Genomic DNA, 17,001 nt, shown 5'->3' with positions numbered 1-17,001 from the left:
TATTGAAGATTTACTGTTTGCCAGTTTCAAATTTCGGAAAAATCGTCTTCTGTTTGTCTATTTTATTTAAACTTTTCATAAGTTGAATTGAATTACTAAATGCCTTCATTTCAGATGAGCGTATTCGAAACTTTATAACAGCAGAACAGAGTAAAACATTCAAAAGCCCATATATAAGACCACCTACATGGAGAGAAAATACATGGTATGATATTTCAAAGATGTTTACCGATCCAAAACTATATATTATTACACGAGCGGGACTAACAAAGCCCACGTATTTACAACACTTATTAGGTATTATAAAGTCCAGAGAATCGTGTAAGGTATTAATGACAGGAAATGGGGGAATTGGTAAGACAACTTTACTTCAATATATATCTTATAACTGGGCGACCGATTCTGATGATACGTTTATTGGTAAAATATTATTTATTGTAAACGTAAGAGACATCAAGAAAGGTCGAACAATCATAGATATTATCGTTGATTCAGTTAAGTTAAAGAACTTTCAGAAAAAACAGGTATCTATGTAAATGCAACTATTATAAGAACTTTTATAGAGACATACGACAAAGATTTAGTTCTTCTAATAGATGGATTAGATGAGTTAGCATCTGGGGTAGACATTCCACTGATATTTAAAAAAGAAGAATTGGAAGACATCACAGTTATTCTGACTTCACGGCCGGGTTTTACTGAAAGCTTATATAAACATTTTGATGTATATGTGAAAGTAGACGGATTCTGTACAGAAAACATAAAACCATATATAAATAGATATTTCAATTTCGTAAACAACCATAATCTGGGCCAGTTATTGATTAACGAATTTAAACTTGATTCAGTGAAAAATAATTGGGGTGGTGATCACAAAAAAGTATTTGAACTCTTTATATCTCCGTTTCTATTACTTAAAATGTGTGTTATATGGCAACACGAACAAATAATTCCTAAAGATTTTCAACATTTTTTTAAAGAAATCTTCCGTTCCATTTTAAATCAGTACATTAACAGAAGTAATGAGCAAAAACGGATATCAAACATTGACAACATTTCAACTGACTATAAAAATGCAATTGTAAAATTAGGGAAAATTAGTTACATTGGTTTACAGAATAATTTACTTCATTTTACTAAAAAGAAGTTAAATGACCAAGTAAAAAATGAAACTTTAGTTGACTTATCGTTGAAATTAGGATTTGTTTACAAAGATGACCCTACTGTTCAGGATGATTTTGTCGAGACTTACAGATGTCCACATAAGTTATTGTCAGAAGCGCTAGCCGGGTTTTACTTGTCGGAAAAAATTGACACTTTAACATCTCAGGAATACGAGAACTTAAGGACGAGCGAGTATTTACATATGACAAGAGTTTTCACTATTAGTTTTCTAGGTCCTAATGCAGACAAATTAATGAAACACTGGTTGGTGAATAGGCTCTCAAATTATTACTCTTTTTTAGAATATTTTAAATATGTAAATCAAGAGCACGAACACAATGTAGTGAAATCATTGGATAAACACATGTCATCTGAAATGAAAATACATGTTGACAATTTAGAAAATTCTTTAAAGATGCTATATTAAAAAGATTTGCATTTATTCCAACAAATGAAAATGTTTGCAGATGATTTTACAAACAAGGGGGAAATAGTAATATCTAAAACTATAATATCAATCATAGAAGAATCAAACATTGAGTCATCTGGTAATGTATGTAGGTTAGTAGCACACGTTGAAATCTTATTACGATATCTGTCAAAGCGTCAAGTACGAAACAGTAGGTATATGATATCATTACTTCATAAATGGGGTGATAAAGTTCTTAAAATCCTCTCAGACGAATGGAAAAAATACCGTTTTGATGAGGAAGTAGCTTCCTTTCAGTGGTCCATTGATGAATTCAAATATAACACTACTATTGACTCACAGATTTGCAAACTACTTCAAAACTTCTCTAATCTACAAAATCTGTTAATGAAGAACGTCATAATATAGGTGGTTCACATATTAACACAATATTAGAAGAATGTGAACATAGTAAAGCTTTGGTTAAATTGAAGACTTTTAAGCTCAGGATCTACTCACCAGCGTCTATAAATGGATCTTTATTAGGTCGTATATTAAACACTTCTAAAGATTTAGAAGATTTCGATGTGGCGTATTCTCGATTATCAAGCAAACAAATAGTTGACATGTTGAATGAAGTAGATATAAACTATCTAAAGTCAAAAGAAAATGTTATCAAGTTACATGGAAATGATCTCTCAGATATTGATACCGAATTACTTGGAAACATTATTGATTTATTAGAAACACAGCTGGGCCCTCAAAGCCACACTTGGGGTAGTTATAGTATGTCAGCTGAACAATTACACGATTTTTTAATATCACCTAGTCGTTATAGATTTAGATGGAATAGTCTTTTTTTTATGGCATTGACCTATCATCAATCAAAGGAAGTACACTAGCTAATATATTGATTATATTTCCAAAATTAAGACGTCTTTCTATGAATAATTGTAAATTAACAGGTATTATTGTTAATGACATGCTGAGTGAATGGTATAAAAATAATATAATAATCAAAAGTGACCTGATATCTATCAATGGAAATGACCTTACGAAGATTTACAGAACATCATTAATCCGAACATTTGTTTTAGCAATTGAAGGGAATTACACAACTTTAGAAATTAAAGAGAATCGCCCAATTTTAGTAATACCAAGGAATGACAAAACTTTAGCAACTGAAGATTTGAACAGTTGGTATATAGAAACTAGTATACCTATATTTAAAGCGCATTTATTTCGTCTTTTAAATATTTTATATAAAGTTTTAATATGTTTAATAATTATAGCTACATCTTCTAATTTTCTTCTATTCTTACGAGGATACATTTCACTTTTTCTATTATTAATTTTAACTATTTATATTTTCTTATGGGTAGGTCTTGTTATTGTTATTTACCTTCAGTCATAATTAATTAAGCTAAATTTATTTAAATAACATATTACGGTATTTGCGTTTCGCATATTGAATCAAAATGTCGCCTACCCAGTTTAAATACTACCTTCTGAATATCGATGATAATTCAATGATCTTATCTATTATTTGTAGTATTTTTTAAAAGTAAAGTATCAGGACAATCTTACTGTTGCTCTAATTACTAATTACTAATGTTTGTGGTGTTGTATCTATTTTAAATACAGGCTATGTATAAACATTTTTGGCCTATTATTTATCCTAGAAGTATAGGATAACTTTTGAATCTATTTTGTTTTATGTAAGAAAAATCTATATTTATCTATTTATCGTCGATCATTATCGGGCCTCAATATTTTATATTTTAATTTATAATATCGATTATATAAACCGAGGATACATTTTATTGGTTTTTATTAATCGTTTTAAATTATAAATTACTTTTATGAGTGTGTATTTTCTTTTTTTTTTGGGGGTATAATAGAACTTGATTAAATTACATTTGACTCGATTTATTGTACAATTTTGTTTATTTGTCAATGGTCTTTATATCTATACATTATATGTAATAATTGATGTTTCAATACTAAAAAATAATAGAGAACCTGTAAGTGCAAGTTTGTTATGGGAGCTTGTAAAAACAAAAATAAAAGAATTTTCAATTGCATACGGAAAACAAAAAAATAACAAGGCCAACAGCCATTAAGTCGCGTGCTACAATGCATAGTGATACCGGACCGACAGACAAACAGACCGACAGACAGACAGACGGACCGACCGACATAGTGAACTATACTGACCGAAATTACTGAACATGTTTAAAAATGTTGAAATGTTTAAAAACATTTATATTTTTTTAATTTACACGTGCGTAGCCTGTCACTTTTGACGTGCTCGTATAACGTAATTTCGAGTTGAAAAGTAAGTCAAGAAAACAGAAATCGGGTAAAAAGAGTGCGCAATAACATTTAACGCGCAGTGCGCGCGCAAAAATCTGCGCACTCATGGCAATTTTGTAAACGCTTAAAATTGCCTGAAACGTACTCTTATTTCATCGAAAATAAATTTTGAAAATTTTAAGCGCGCGTACGCATGCGTTACATGCGCTACGCACGTAATTGTATTGCCATATGATGATTTATGCCCTGAAATTTATGAGTACCAAATTTTATTTAATTGTGATTCATGGTTGTTAAGATATGATTACAAACGTGATTTCGTTAAATCGTGCGTAGACCGCGTAATTTTTTATTGCGCACCGTGAAAACATAACCACATCGATTCCTGGCCATAAGGAATATTCTGTGAAAAATTGACTTAGCTAGATTAAACTGATATCAAGATAAGGTCATAAAGCGATAAAACGCATAGTGATACCGGACCGACAGACAGACCGACAGACAGACCGACAGACCGACAGACAGACAGACAGACAGACCGACCGACCGACATAGTGAACTATAGAGTCGCTTCCACGCGACTAAAAACCAGAATAAAAAGAAAGAAAAATTACAAAAACAAATAAAAAACTTAAATGAAACAATTATGAATACTCAAAATTGTGATATAACCATTGAAAATAAAATTGAAAACAAAAAAATAGAGCTTGAAAACATTTATAATGTAGAAGCAAAAGGCGCGCGGAATACAAAATACTTTCTTGGTTAGAAAGATCCAAAAGTAAAAAGAAACACATAAAAAGTTTAATTACTAAAGATGGGAGCTTAGCAACGAGCCCAATTGATATTTTAAAGGAACAAATACAACATTTCGAAGGTTTATACGCAAAAAATGTTATAAACCCTGGAAAAATTAATAAATACCTTTGTAATTCTATTATAAACAAGCTTTCAAAAATAGAAAAAGAAAATTGTGAAGGTTACGTCACTATTGATGAATGTAAAAAGGCCATTTCAATGATGGAAAAAAATAAAACACCTGGATCGGATGGTCTAAGTGTTGAATTTTATGTGTTCTTTTGGAATAATATTAAACATTTAATTTGCGATGCGTTAAATGAAAGTTATAATTCTCAAGAATTATCCTTTTCGCAAAAACGAGGTGTAATCACCCTTTTGTTCAAGGATGGAGGAAGAGAAAATTTGAATAATTGGCGTCCCATTACCCTCTTAAACACCGATTACAAAATTCTTGCACATGTATTAAGTAACAGACTTAAAATGGTTATTAAATCAATAGTAAGTTCAGACCAAAAAGGTTATATAAAAGGCCGTTTCGCTGGTGAAAACATTCGGTTAATAGAAGACCTGCTTTATTATACAGAGTGTAATGATATCAAAGGGGCAATAATTACCGTAGATTTTAAGAAGGCTTTTGACTCTATTAGTAGAGATTTTATGTTCAATGTTCTAGAAAAGTTTAACTTTGGAATGTTCTTTTGTAACTGGGTAAAAGTATTATACAATAACGTTGAATGTGTCACAGTTAGCAATGGTTGGGTTTCAAACAATTTTAAAATGGAAAGAGGTATTAGACAAGGTTGTCCTCTATCTGCTCTGTTATTCATTTTAGTGGTTGAAGTAATGGCATCTAGAATAAGAAACAAAGATGACTATAAGGGTATTAAACTTCCAAATAATGAAAATAACATAGAAGCTAGAATAAGCCAATTAGCAGATGATACTGTTTTGTATGTTGGTAATGAAAAAAGTATTAAGTCAGCAGTCAGTGTAATTGAACGTTTTTGTGAAGTATCTGGAATGACACTAAATAAAAAAAAAAAACAATGCTTTTTGGATTGGTAAATGGAAGAACAGAATAGATAGACCTTTAGAATTAAATTGGGTAAAACACCCGATCAAAATTTTAGGCATATATGTAGGGTATAATACAGAAGAATGTACCAGAAAAAACTGGGATGTTAAATTAATAGAGCTAGAAAAGACTTTAAAACAATGGAATGCTAGAAATCTCTCAATTGTTGGTAGAATAATAATCCTGAACAGTCTTGCACTATCTAAATTAACATATGCTGCAAATATCACTGATGTTCCAAAATATGTATATACACAAGTTACAAATCTAATATATAATTTTATTTGGAACAATAAAAGGGAAAAGATAAAAAGAAAAACTCTAATTGGTGATGTTGAGATGGGAGGCATTAAAATGCCTGATTTTACTCTTCATGTTAACGCACTCATGTGTGGCTGGTTAAAAAGAATTATGAATGATGATGGTGCTAAATGGAAAAATATTCCAATGTATTATATTAAAAAAATATGTGATGTTAATGTTTTACTTAATATGTCATGTTATAACATTATTGATGTGAATTCTGATAAAATTCCACTGTTTTACAAAAATATGATAAAAGCCAACATAAATTATAACAGAATCACTAAAAAAAAACCTGAAACTTATAACGATATAATGAATGAGCAACTGTGGGGAAACCACTACGTTAAACTAGCTTTTCTACAAGCATTGGATTGACAGTGGCATTATCAGTATTAAAGACATTGTTAATAAGAACACTTTTTTAACATCAAACGAAATATTGGTGAAACTACAATGTAAAACAAACTGGTTAAATGAGTATTTGTGCATTATTAAGGCAATACCAATTCAATGGAAACGTATTATTAAGGAGGTAGATATTTTCAATTGAGATGATAATGATGAATTAGTTGGGACCAAGTATGAGATTAATACTACCAAACTAATATACTCATGGTTTGTGAAAGAATATTTCATTATTCCAATGTCACAACTAAAATGGGAAGAGTACTTCAATGATAACAACATTGATTGGAAAACTTCTTGGTTACGGAAAGTATGTAAAATGAAAGATAAGAAACTAGCACAATTCAATTATAAGATGTTACATAGAATACTGCCTACCAACAAACGGCTGTATCAAAGTTAAGGAAACACAAACGTGTGACAAATGTGGAGAAATTGAAAATGAAAATCATTTGTTTTTTAGTTGTAGATTTATTCAGAAATATTGGAGGAAAATGCTTAGTATCTTTGTAAGTTTAAATCACAATAATATATCATTTAAACAATTATTACTAGGAACGGGAGATAAGCTAATAGATTATATTTACACTTTTGCAGCATTTACTATTTATAGAATAAAAATGTTATCTGCACTAAATAAGCCAGTTGGTAAATCTTTATGGAATTCATTTAAAAGCAATATGTTATATAACATTGAATGTGAAACATATAACAATAAAGAAACAAGTATAGAAAAATGGGTAGCTTTAAGAAATACGATTATGATAATATAATTTCTAATTTGATACGATTAACAGAAAAAGAATTACAGTGATACGGGTTACTGGTGGTACTGAGCTATTATTGTTTTTTGTTATCATGTATATAAATATATTGTATAATCCGGGTTGTAAAATAAAAACAAACAAATGAAAATGTGTGAACTATTTTAAAACGGGATAGATGATAATGATGATCCTGTCAAGTGTATAACAAAATATAAGAAAATTAATGAAAAAAGGAGTAATACAGAATTCATATATGTAAAAATGTTACTTATGAACTGTAACGACATTTACAAGTTAAATAATACGATTTTATGTAATATGAGATATTCTTGTAGGCCCATTCTAACAACTACTTTTTAGGTCATGACGCTGTTGCTCATATTTTATGCATCAAGTATTACATTGTTATATTTATCGATCTATGAAACTGTGGATATACATACGTCACAAAACGACGAAAGACGAATATGGCGGACTGTTTATTAACGAAGTAGGCAAGCAGACAGCATAACACAAACAAACCGTGAGAGCATTATAGTAATAATAATAATATAGTAAGAGTAATAATTCAAAATAATGAATACTGAATGAATAATGCTGTTTTGGGACTAAATACACTTTATAGGCCTACAGTATTGAAAAATGTGCTGGTATACAGTAGGCCTACATTTTTGGCAATACAGTATTCCTGCTTTGTTAGGCTATACGATCATATAATAATTTTTGGCGTTTATTAATTGTTAAAAAATAATGTTAATAATATTTTGGTTTGGTTAGTCGCACTTTTCGCTGACGTGATCTAAATTCGATTATGGTGCGATCAAAATTCCTAACTAGTCAAAATAAGCCACTGTATGCCTAATATAGACCCTACACTGAATTTGATAAGAAAAACAATTGTTTTTTCTTTAGTAAATTCCGTTTGAAAATTGTGTATCTAATTTGTAGGTCTATCTTCTTCGTTTATAGATTAAAAATGGATGAAAATCTAAAATTCCAAATCTTTTTGGAAAACCTTAGCGAACACTATGCTGGTTATCTCCTTAACAAATATTTTAATACCTATAATCTCAACGTATGATGAACAAAATATTTATCATTCTCGATTTTATCTAAATAAATAAACTATTCTGGTCTTATATTTTAAAATTTTTTTATAATGTTCAGTTTTTTAACATTTAAACCCTCATATATACCCTTATTGCTTATTGAAGTAAAATATCGAGTCGTTAAAACGACTCAATATTTTACTTCACGTGTTATTGTTATATAGACTAGGCTACAAATATATTTATAAAAAAACAAGGCAAATATAATACTACACATTATTATGACTAAAAAAAAAATTATTGATTGAATAAAGCTCACAAGAAACTAAAAAAAAATACAGGTTTCGAGTTTTATCACTAGGACGCCAACCTTTGTTCAGAAAATGAAGGATCTAGGCTAAGCTAAGCAACAAACAGCCTGACCTATAAGCCACCAGCGATGGAATAGCTAATCTAGAGGTTACGCAGTAAGATTCCAAGATCTTTACGTTATACGTTCACTGGCACGTCAACGTAATGTCCACTTAAGGCTGGTTTCCTGTCGACGTAAGAAGTCGAATTTTGCAACGATTCTTGCGTTTCATACGTTTCTTACGTCTCTTACGAAAGTTGAGAAAAAATTGACGTCGTTGACGTTAGTCAAGATCGTGTCGGGCCGCAGAGAAACATCTGTAGTTATGCTGCTCCCGAAAGTTGAAATTTTGGCTGTGAAACACACGTCGTATGCTTACGTCGATTTTAGTGTTGTTACGAAAGTTGAAATTTTTTTCTTACGTCGGTCGGATTATGACGTATTTGAAACAACATCTCTGATTGGTGTTTCTTTTTAGAGCGGGTTTTATCATTTTTCGCGCAAAATGTTGAATGTTGTTATTGTAGCCTACCTGTCAGTGCAGCACACCAACATGTTATTTTCAGTAGATAAGCTAGGCCCTAGTATTAGTAAAATACTTAATTAATACTGTACGGTACCGTAGGCTACTAATAGGAATTGATTTGACCAAATAATCAAACTAGCCTAGGCTAGTAGGCCTATGTATTATTTGTATGAATCAAAATATGAATTAATTATCCTGGCCCTCTAGGCCTAGCCTTAAATAGTTTTCAAAATTAAAAAAAGGCAAATCATTTCGAGATTCCTATTATTATTAGACCTACCTAGGCCCTAGACTATAGGCATTGGCCTATTGGCCTATAAGCATATCTAATCGAGCATGAGATAGTACTACCGCAGTAAGATACCCATTATTTACAGGCCTATAATCTATATATAAATTTACGTAAGGGCAAAATTCGGTAAATCGCGCTTTACTTCTAGAATTTTTACTCGATGGTATATAAAGTTGGTTCGTAGGCCTACTTTCGGTACTGATTTTAACCACCTGATGTAACCCTGTTTACTAATTAAATTAAGTTAGATAATTAGTTATTGACGATTAAAACGAATTTAGGTTCAACGATTTGCCCCAAATAGGGGTGTTTTCCGATCGTGGTATACACTGTCTAATAATGGATGTCCATCTTGAAAAATACCCGCCACAAAAATGCGAGGAGGCTTCGCATTTTCCTATCTCCTCCTACGATAATTGTTTTTAATAGCTGAAAACCGGTTGAACAGCTAGAGTACAGCATCATAATGTTGAAGACAGGCCGATTTTCTTTAAAAAATACTATTTTGATTTAATATACGATTATACAAATGTATTGATTTGCGATGAATGGAACATCCCAATCTCTCAGTCTGCCAGAGTTTGGTTTAACACAAGTAGGTAAATTTATGAGCCCTTGGTTTAACACATACGGTAGGTAAATATATGGGCCCTTTGAGAATAAACTTGAACAATACTGTAAATACCTATTATAATTACCTATTTTTGGTCCTCATTTGAATCGAACATTTCTTACTGTGAATGTTCGTACTGTTAGATGTAATATAAAAATATATACAAATAAACTTATTACTGAGATTGTGGATAGGCTCTACTGTTAGATATATAAACACATTATTATATACAAATAACCTATACTGACAGTTCCTTCTCAACGTTTGTATTAATTAATAATTACCAAAAATATAAACGTCGTAGTGGTGTATCGTGACTATATTTCAATCGATTATGACAGTGACAGTTTTAACAAAGTATTAAATCGCAAATATTTTACTGTATTTAGAGGTATATTATAGGCCTATAAAACATGAAAAAAATATTTCGTTACTGAGTGCATAAAGAATATATTTAAAAATTGTTCCTCTTTGCATCTATCCGCTTTCCCATCCCTCAACCCTAAAACTCCCTGATTAGAACATGATTAGGCTAAAATTATAGTAGTAAATACATACAAATGTTATTGTCCGGCTTTATTTCACTATAAGGACATACACATTACGTCATAACTCTTGTCGCTCATTGGTTGCTTGTTACGATTGCGCTTACGTCTCTTGCGAAAGTTGACTTCAAGTCAACTTTCGTAAGAGACGTAAGAAACATGACGCAAGGGCGTTCATTCAAGCGTAAGATAAAAAATCCCGGTTTCCTGTAAAATCGGAAGAAAACGTCGTAACGCAACAATGGTTAGGTCATCGATTTCCTGTAAAATCGTTTGTCGTTACCATTTTTCTTACGTTGCGTCGATTTTATAAATTTTCGATCGTAATCGGTTTCCTGTAAAATCCGCATTTCTTACGACAAATCGACGTAGTCGCAACAACAGTGATGTTCTTACGTCGACAGGAAACCAGCCTTTAACAGTAGACTACGACCCATGTAGACATGAACGTCGTGCACGTTCACTCAAATCTAAAAGTCCCTAATATCATATTTATATGGCGCTTTTTTCTGTATAATGTTAACACGTTCTTCACAAAAGTTCGTTATTGTGACGTTGACCCGTTCAAACACGCTTCAGTGAAATAGAATAATTACTGAATAATATACAATACTCTACATACAATACTTCAAAATACTTGTTGTCGCCATTATATTCCTAGGCAATTTATTTAGCACGACAAGAGCATTAAAATAGGATCTACACAGGTTCAGGTTCAATAAATCAGTTTTGTTGCAAACTCTTCTGAATTGGATTTAACAGTAGGCATAGGCCTACACTAGGAGAAGACTCATAAAAACGTTTCGTTTCAGACAAAAAAACAAGTAGATATTAAAATGAAAAAACGATAAAGTCAACCCTGAGATGTTACGGTTCAGTGTACAGCAACCATTTTGGAACTTGTCTTGTCGATTTTGAATACGCCTACCGTTACTGTTCATCAGAAAGAAACAACAACTGGTAAAGTATAAATCAGTACATATAGTATTATATAGTTCTTGCACTAAACGTTTCGATCAGTTTACGAGGCATCTGATCAAACTTCAATCAGAAAAAATGGAGATGATCAAAAAAAGAAAGAAATACTGTTGAAGAAAATCTAATTTTAATTTATAAGGCTGTTATTTCCAATACATTGAAATAGGTCAGTGATATTGTTGGTAGTAACTGTAATGTTGATATTGATTTAGTAGGCCTAATGTAGTTTAAACTAAAGATTCTTCAGGTCAGGGTGTGTTGAACATTTGGGACTATGCATAGTTAGAAAGTTAGGCCTACACATTAATTGCTTACGTTTGAACGATTTTTCCAGTCCTTAGCTGGCTAAAATTTATAAAAATTGTTCCAAATTGTGTTAATATTGTGAGTTTTTTACTAGTAATAGATTTTTGTTTTCAGATTAAAAATGAACGAAAATGTTCTTAAATACCGCATGTTTCTGGAAAAACTTAGCAAACTCTATGCTGGCACTGAAGTTCGGAAGTTAAGAATGCTTCTATATGGTGTTATACCTATTGGATATCTAGATCAATTAGCCATGGGCCTATTTAATACACTTACTCGTAACCGATTTATCTCAAAAACTGATGTGAGGCTGTTGTTGGAGATTGCTGAAGTAACTAATCAGATATCAGCGATAAATTGTATAACAGAATACAAGAATACTGTACAATGCAGTAATAACACATCAGAGACAATAATAACCAACTACCGCAGAGCACTGTTTACAACGCTTACTAACGTAGACAAAGATGACTTACGAAATGTGATTGATTTCTATCAACTGAGTGCCTTCAACTACGACAACATTTGGGATGCTGTATATCACATTGAGAAAGCCGGAAACTTAGATTCACAACAACAAATTGAAATATTTGCAAAACTACTAAACAATGTGGCACAACATATTCTACTAGGTATGTCTACCAATCTCGATAGAGAGCTTCTTTTTTATTTACTCATTACATTTGTTTTAGAAAACAATACAATATTGTTCTACAGGTATGGAGCTTAGCCTATCTAGTAACATCATTAACAAATCCAGTGAATACTAAACATTGGGGTGCACGGGTGCAAGAGAGAGGGAAAAGGGCTTGACGAGACTCCATTTTCTGTGATTGAACATTCAAATATTATGTAACTACAAATACTGTAAGATAGATGTATGAGACACAATACAACGTGAGCTACTCATGCACCATTCATTATCATATAATGTAATGATGATATTGACCTGTAGGTGGCGCAAACCATTACAAAATAAATCATAACCGCTCCATCATCTTTGAAAAAAAAACAGTCATAGAGAATGATCTATAGTGTCACAACAGATACTAAAATGATATTATTGGTTATGAGTAAATGACGTTCTTTGGGTAAATGACGTCATGGGTTAATGACGTTATTTTGGTTTGAATTTTGTTACATATTCTATTTTTATTTCTATCCTACAGGTAACAGGAAATATAAAGGTAAACGAACTACACGTTTCAGTAAGTATAAAGAATATCGTAAATGTGTATTAATGAATTTACAATGTAACATTGACCCATGGAGGTATAATGTTATGCAATGTATTCAAAAGCCTCTTTTAATTTATTTTTTCTTTGCTGTAACTAATAATAATAAAAAAAGAAGAAGAAGTAATCATCAAATGAACTTAAACCATGCATGCTCTGTAGTAATCCTGAAATATACCTTAAATTTTAGCTTTGTTATCTAAATTTAATGAAAAATCTCCAACTTTTTTGAAGACATGTTTATATATATTGGATATAGGCCTATATACAGTACTAAAACTGACTATAATGTCATCGTATAAAATTGACGCAACTCCATCAATAGATCAAACCTGATTAATGTTCATCGAAAATCAACTGAATTATTTAGATCAGTTTTAATCATAATACACATTTGATATTTAATTTTATTGTTATAGGCAAAGGAAAACGTAAACCATATATACATAATGGTAAGTATTTTATTGTATTGAATTACAAAGTACAATCATCACCTGTGGGTAGCTGAGGAACTTAAGAATACATTTCCTAACTGAGTAAATAATAATAATGACCGTGTGAAAGTAATTACAAAAATATCAAAATCTAATTAATCATAATTTAATGAAGAAGAATTAGCTATGGAATAAATTTGGAATTTGGTTGCTTATTATCTATATATAAATTTACGTAAGGGCAAAATTCGGTGAATCGCGCCTTACTTCTAGAATTTTTACTCGATGGTATGTAAAGTTGGTTCGTACTTTCGGTACTGATTTTAACCACCTGATGTAACCCTGTTTACTAATTAAATTAAGTTAGATAATTAGTTATTGACGATTAAAACGAATTTAGGTTCAACGATTTGCCCCAAATAGGGGTGTTTTCCGATCGTGGTATACACTGTCTAATGGATGTCCATCTTGAAAAATACCCGCCACAAAAATGCGAGGAGGCTTCGCATTTTCCTATCTCCTCCTACGATAATTGTTTTTAATAGCTGAAAACCGATTGAACAGTTCGAGTACAGCATCATAATGCTGAAGACAGGCCGATTTTCTTTAAAAAATACTATTTTGATACATTTAATATACGTTTTTACAAATGTATTGATTTGTGATGAATGGAACATTCCAAATTATTTGGTTTAACCATAGAGGTATAGATTTAGATTTATGGGCCCCCTTGGAGAATAAACATAAATAGTATTGCAATGCTGTACAATACTGTTAAGGTATTAACCACTTTTGATCGCAATTTGAATCGCAAATTTCTTACTGTGAGTGTTGGTACTGTTAGATGTAATATAAAAATATATACAAATAAACTTTATTACTGTGAGTGTGGGTAGGCCCTACTGTTAGATTATAAACATATAATATACAAATAAATAAACGTTATTACTGACAGTTGCTTCTCAACGTTTGTATTAATTAATAATTAAAAAATATATAAACGTCGTAGTGGTGTATCGTTACATGTACTTTACTATTTCAATCGACTATGACAGTGAGAGTTTTAACAAAGTACCGTATTAAATCGTAAATGTTTTACTGTATTTAGTGGTATATTATTTATAGGCCTATAAAACATTAAAAACAATATTTCGTTACTGAGTGGATAAGAATATATTTTAAAATGTTTCCTCTTTGTACCTATCTTCTTCCCCCATCCCTCAACCCTTAATGTTACATACAAAACACAAATTGGGTTTGTTTAAATGAGTCCAAATAAAACAATTTGACTCATTTTGTTTCTCTCTCGGAAGTAATTCCCAGGGTGCTAATTTTGGTTGACTACATAAATCATTGTGTATATTTATTCGTTTCTGTAAACGACAATGTATTATAGTCCTGCGGTACGTACATTTGAAATCTCTATTTTTTTCTCGCTGGAAATACTGTGTAGGCCTATTCGAGAACCATCTGTGAGCACGACCTAGATGGTACGCGAGCGAAGCGTAATTTATATTAATATTTTAACTTATTTTAGAATTTTATTTTGTGAATTTAAATTTAGAACAAGTGTTAATTAAACATAACTTGGTATCTTCATGTAAGAAGCCTATAGCCATATGTATTTTATACTACTATCTTTACAGATGATATTACAAAATAAACGATACGATGGGTCGATGGGTGACAGTAGGCCTAACTACGCTGTCTAAACAAAGTTTAACGTCTTCATTTGTTTGGTTATGTTTCTTACGAGATACAACAAACGCAAAATAAAAAGTTTATTATAACATTTTATTTTAACTAAATCATTATTTTAACTCAATTGGTATAGAAGTAAATTTAATGTAAAGTAATGTAATTTATGCTTTGCAGACAACACAGTGCATGGAACGGCAGATGATATTAATGGGAAGTTTCAAAGCTTGAAAGCTGAAATCAGTAAATACTATGTTGACGGTGAAAGGCCTAGATACCAATGGTTACGATTCTGCCTCTTTGAACATTTAGATAGACGTCACTTTGACATTACACATCCAGAAATCAGTGGTGATGATCTATTCGATTATCTTGAAAGCCAAGGTTTAATCTCACCTACTAAAGTTAACCTTTTGTTAGAGATTACGAAACTTACCAGCGTTAGCAGTGCTAAAGATTTGGTAGAAGGTTATATAAACGACAATAATATTCAGTATACTTATGAAACTAAGTTATCATCATTTCGTAAGCGACTGTTTAAAGCCATGTTACTTATTCACCAAGCAGCTTTCAGAAAACTTATTGGTACGTACGAACTATATGATTTTACAAATGTTTGGGACTTCGTGCTTCAACTTGAGATTAAATCACGGCTAACAGATAATCCAAAACAATTAAAAATGTTTGCAGATTGTATTGGAACAAGGGCAGAAAGAAAACTATTTGTTGATGGTATGTATATTAATCGTGAGTTCAAAGCTTAAAATGCAAATTCTTTTACTGCAATCAAATAATTATGATTGGATATTACAATATATAAAATACATAGGCCTAAAAGTTAATTAAAAGATTAAAACATTAGGATAAAAAAAAGTTTCACTAAAACACATTACACTAATACATTGCTAAATTAATACATTGAGGGATACATTTTGTATCCACCTTTTATCTCTTTGAATTGAAACGTGTGAAGTGAACAAAATTGACTGCGGGTCAGAGGGCTGCCAAGGGGACTTTTTGAACAAACTTTTCTAGTCGGTTTAAATTTTACTATATGAAAGGGGTGGGAAATCTCATTCAATGAAATCACGTACATGTGTGACCTGGGATTATTAGTAGTAGACCTACCAAAAGCCGTGTTATGTGGATTTTGGTAATACAGACCCACATTTTGATCTTAACACGCATCTCAGTCTATACTATTTTCAGAAAGTTAAAAGAAGCTCATATAGGTATCTAACGGTCATTGGGTTTCAAAATAGCCCCAATAGGTCCAACACGGTCTATGTTAATAAAGTGTATTGGAGCCCGAGGATTCCCTTTTTAATATAGTAATACGCACACGGCACGATAAACAAATGATATACGACGGCGGAAAAAAATCAACAAAAATCCCTATTCTACAGTGTTTTTGCATTTTCATTTCGTTCTCTCTATTTTATTGTTGCAAATGAATATTTATTTTGGTAAATGTCAGTTATATTGATCGTCGCTAACAATTACCCTTCGCTTGCGCTTTGCATGCAGAAAAAGGATGTTAAAACTTTTATAATGCATTAATACTATACACACACCAACAAGTGAGCACTGTATTTGCTTGTATTTTGCACGCTGTATTTTATCTAATTTTAATCTTGTTAAATTCTAACCTCATTTTTGTAATTTGATGTGAATTTTTTACTTTACATTACCAAATTTCAATCCATTTAAATTACTGTGTTTGACAATAA

The sequence above is a fragment of the Antedon mediterranea genome, chromosome 9 (assembly GCF_964355755.1).
Source record: "Antedon mediterranea chromosome 9, ecAntMedi1.1, whole genome shotgun sequence".
Lineage (NCBI taxonomy): Eukaryota > Metazoa > Echinodermata > Crinoidea > Comatulida > Antedonidae > Antedon > Antedon mediterranea.
The sequence above is the reverse complement of the archived record's forward strand: the minus strand, read 5'-3'. Positions refer to the sequence as shown.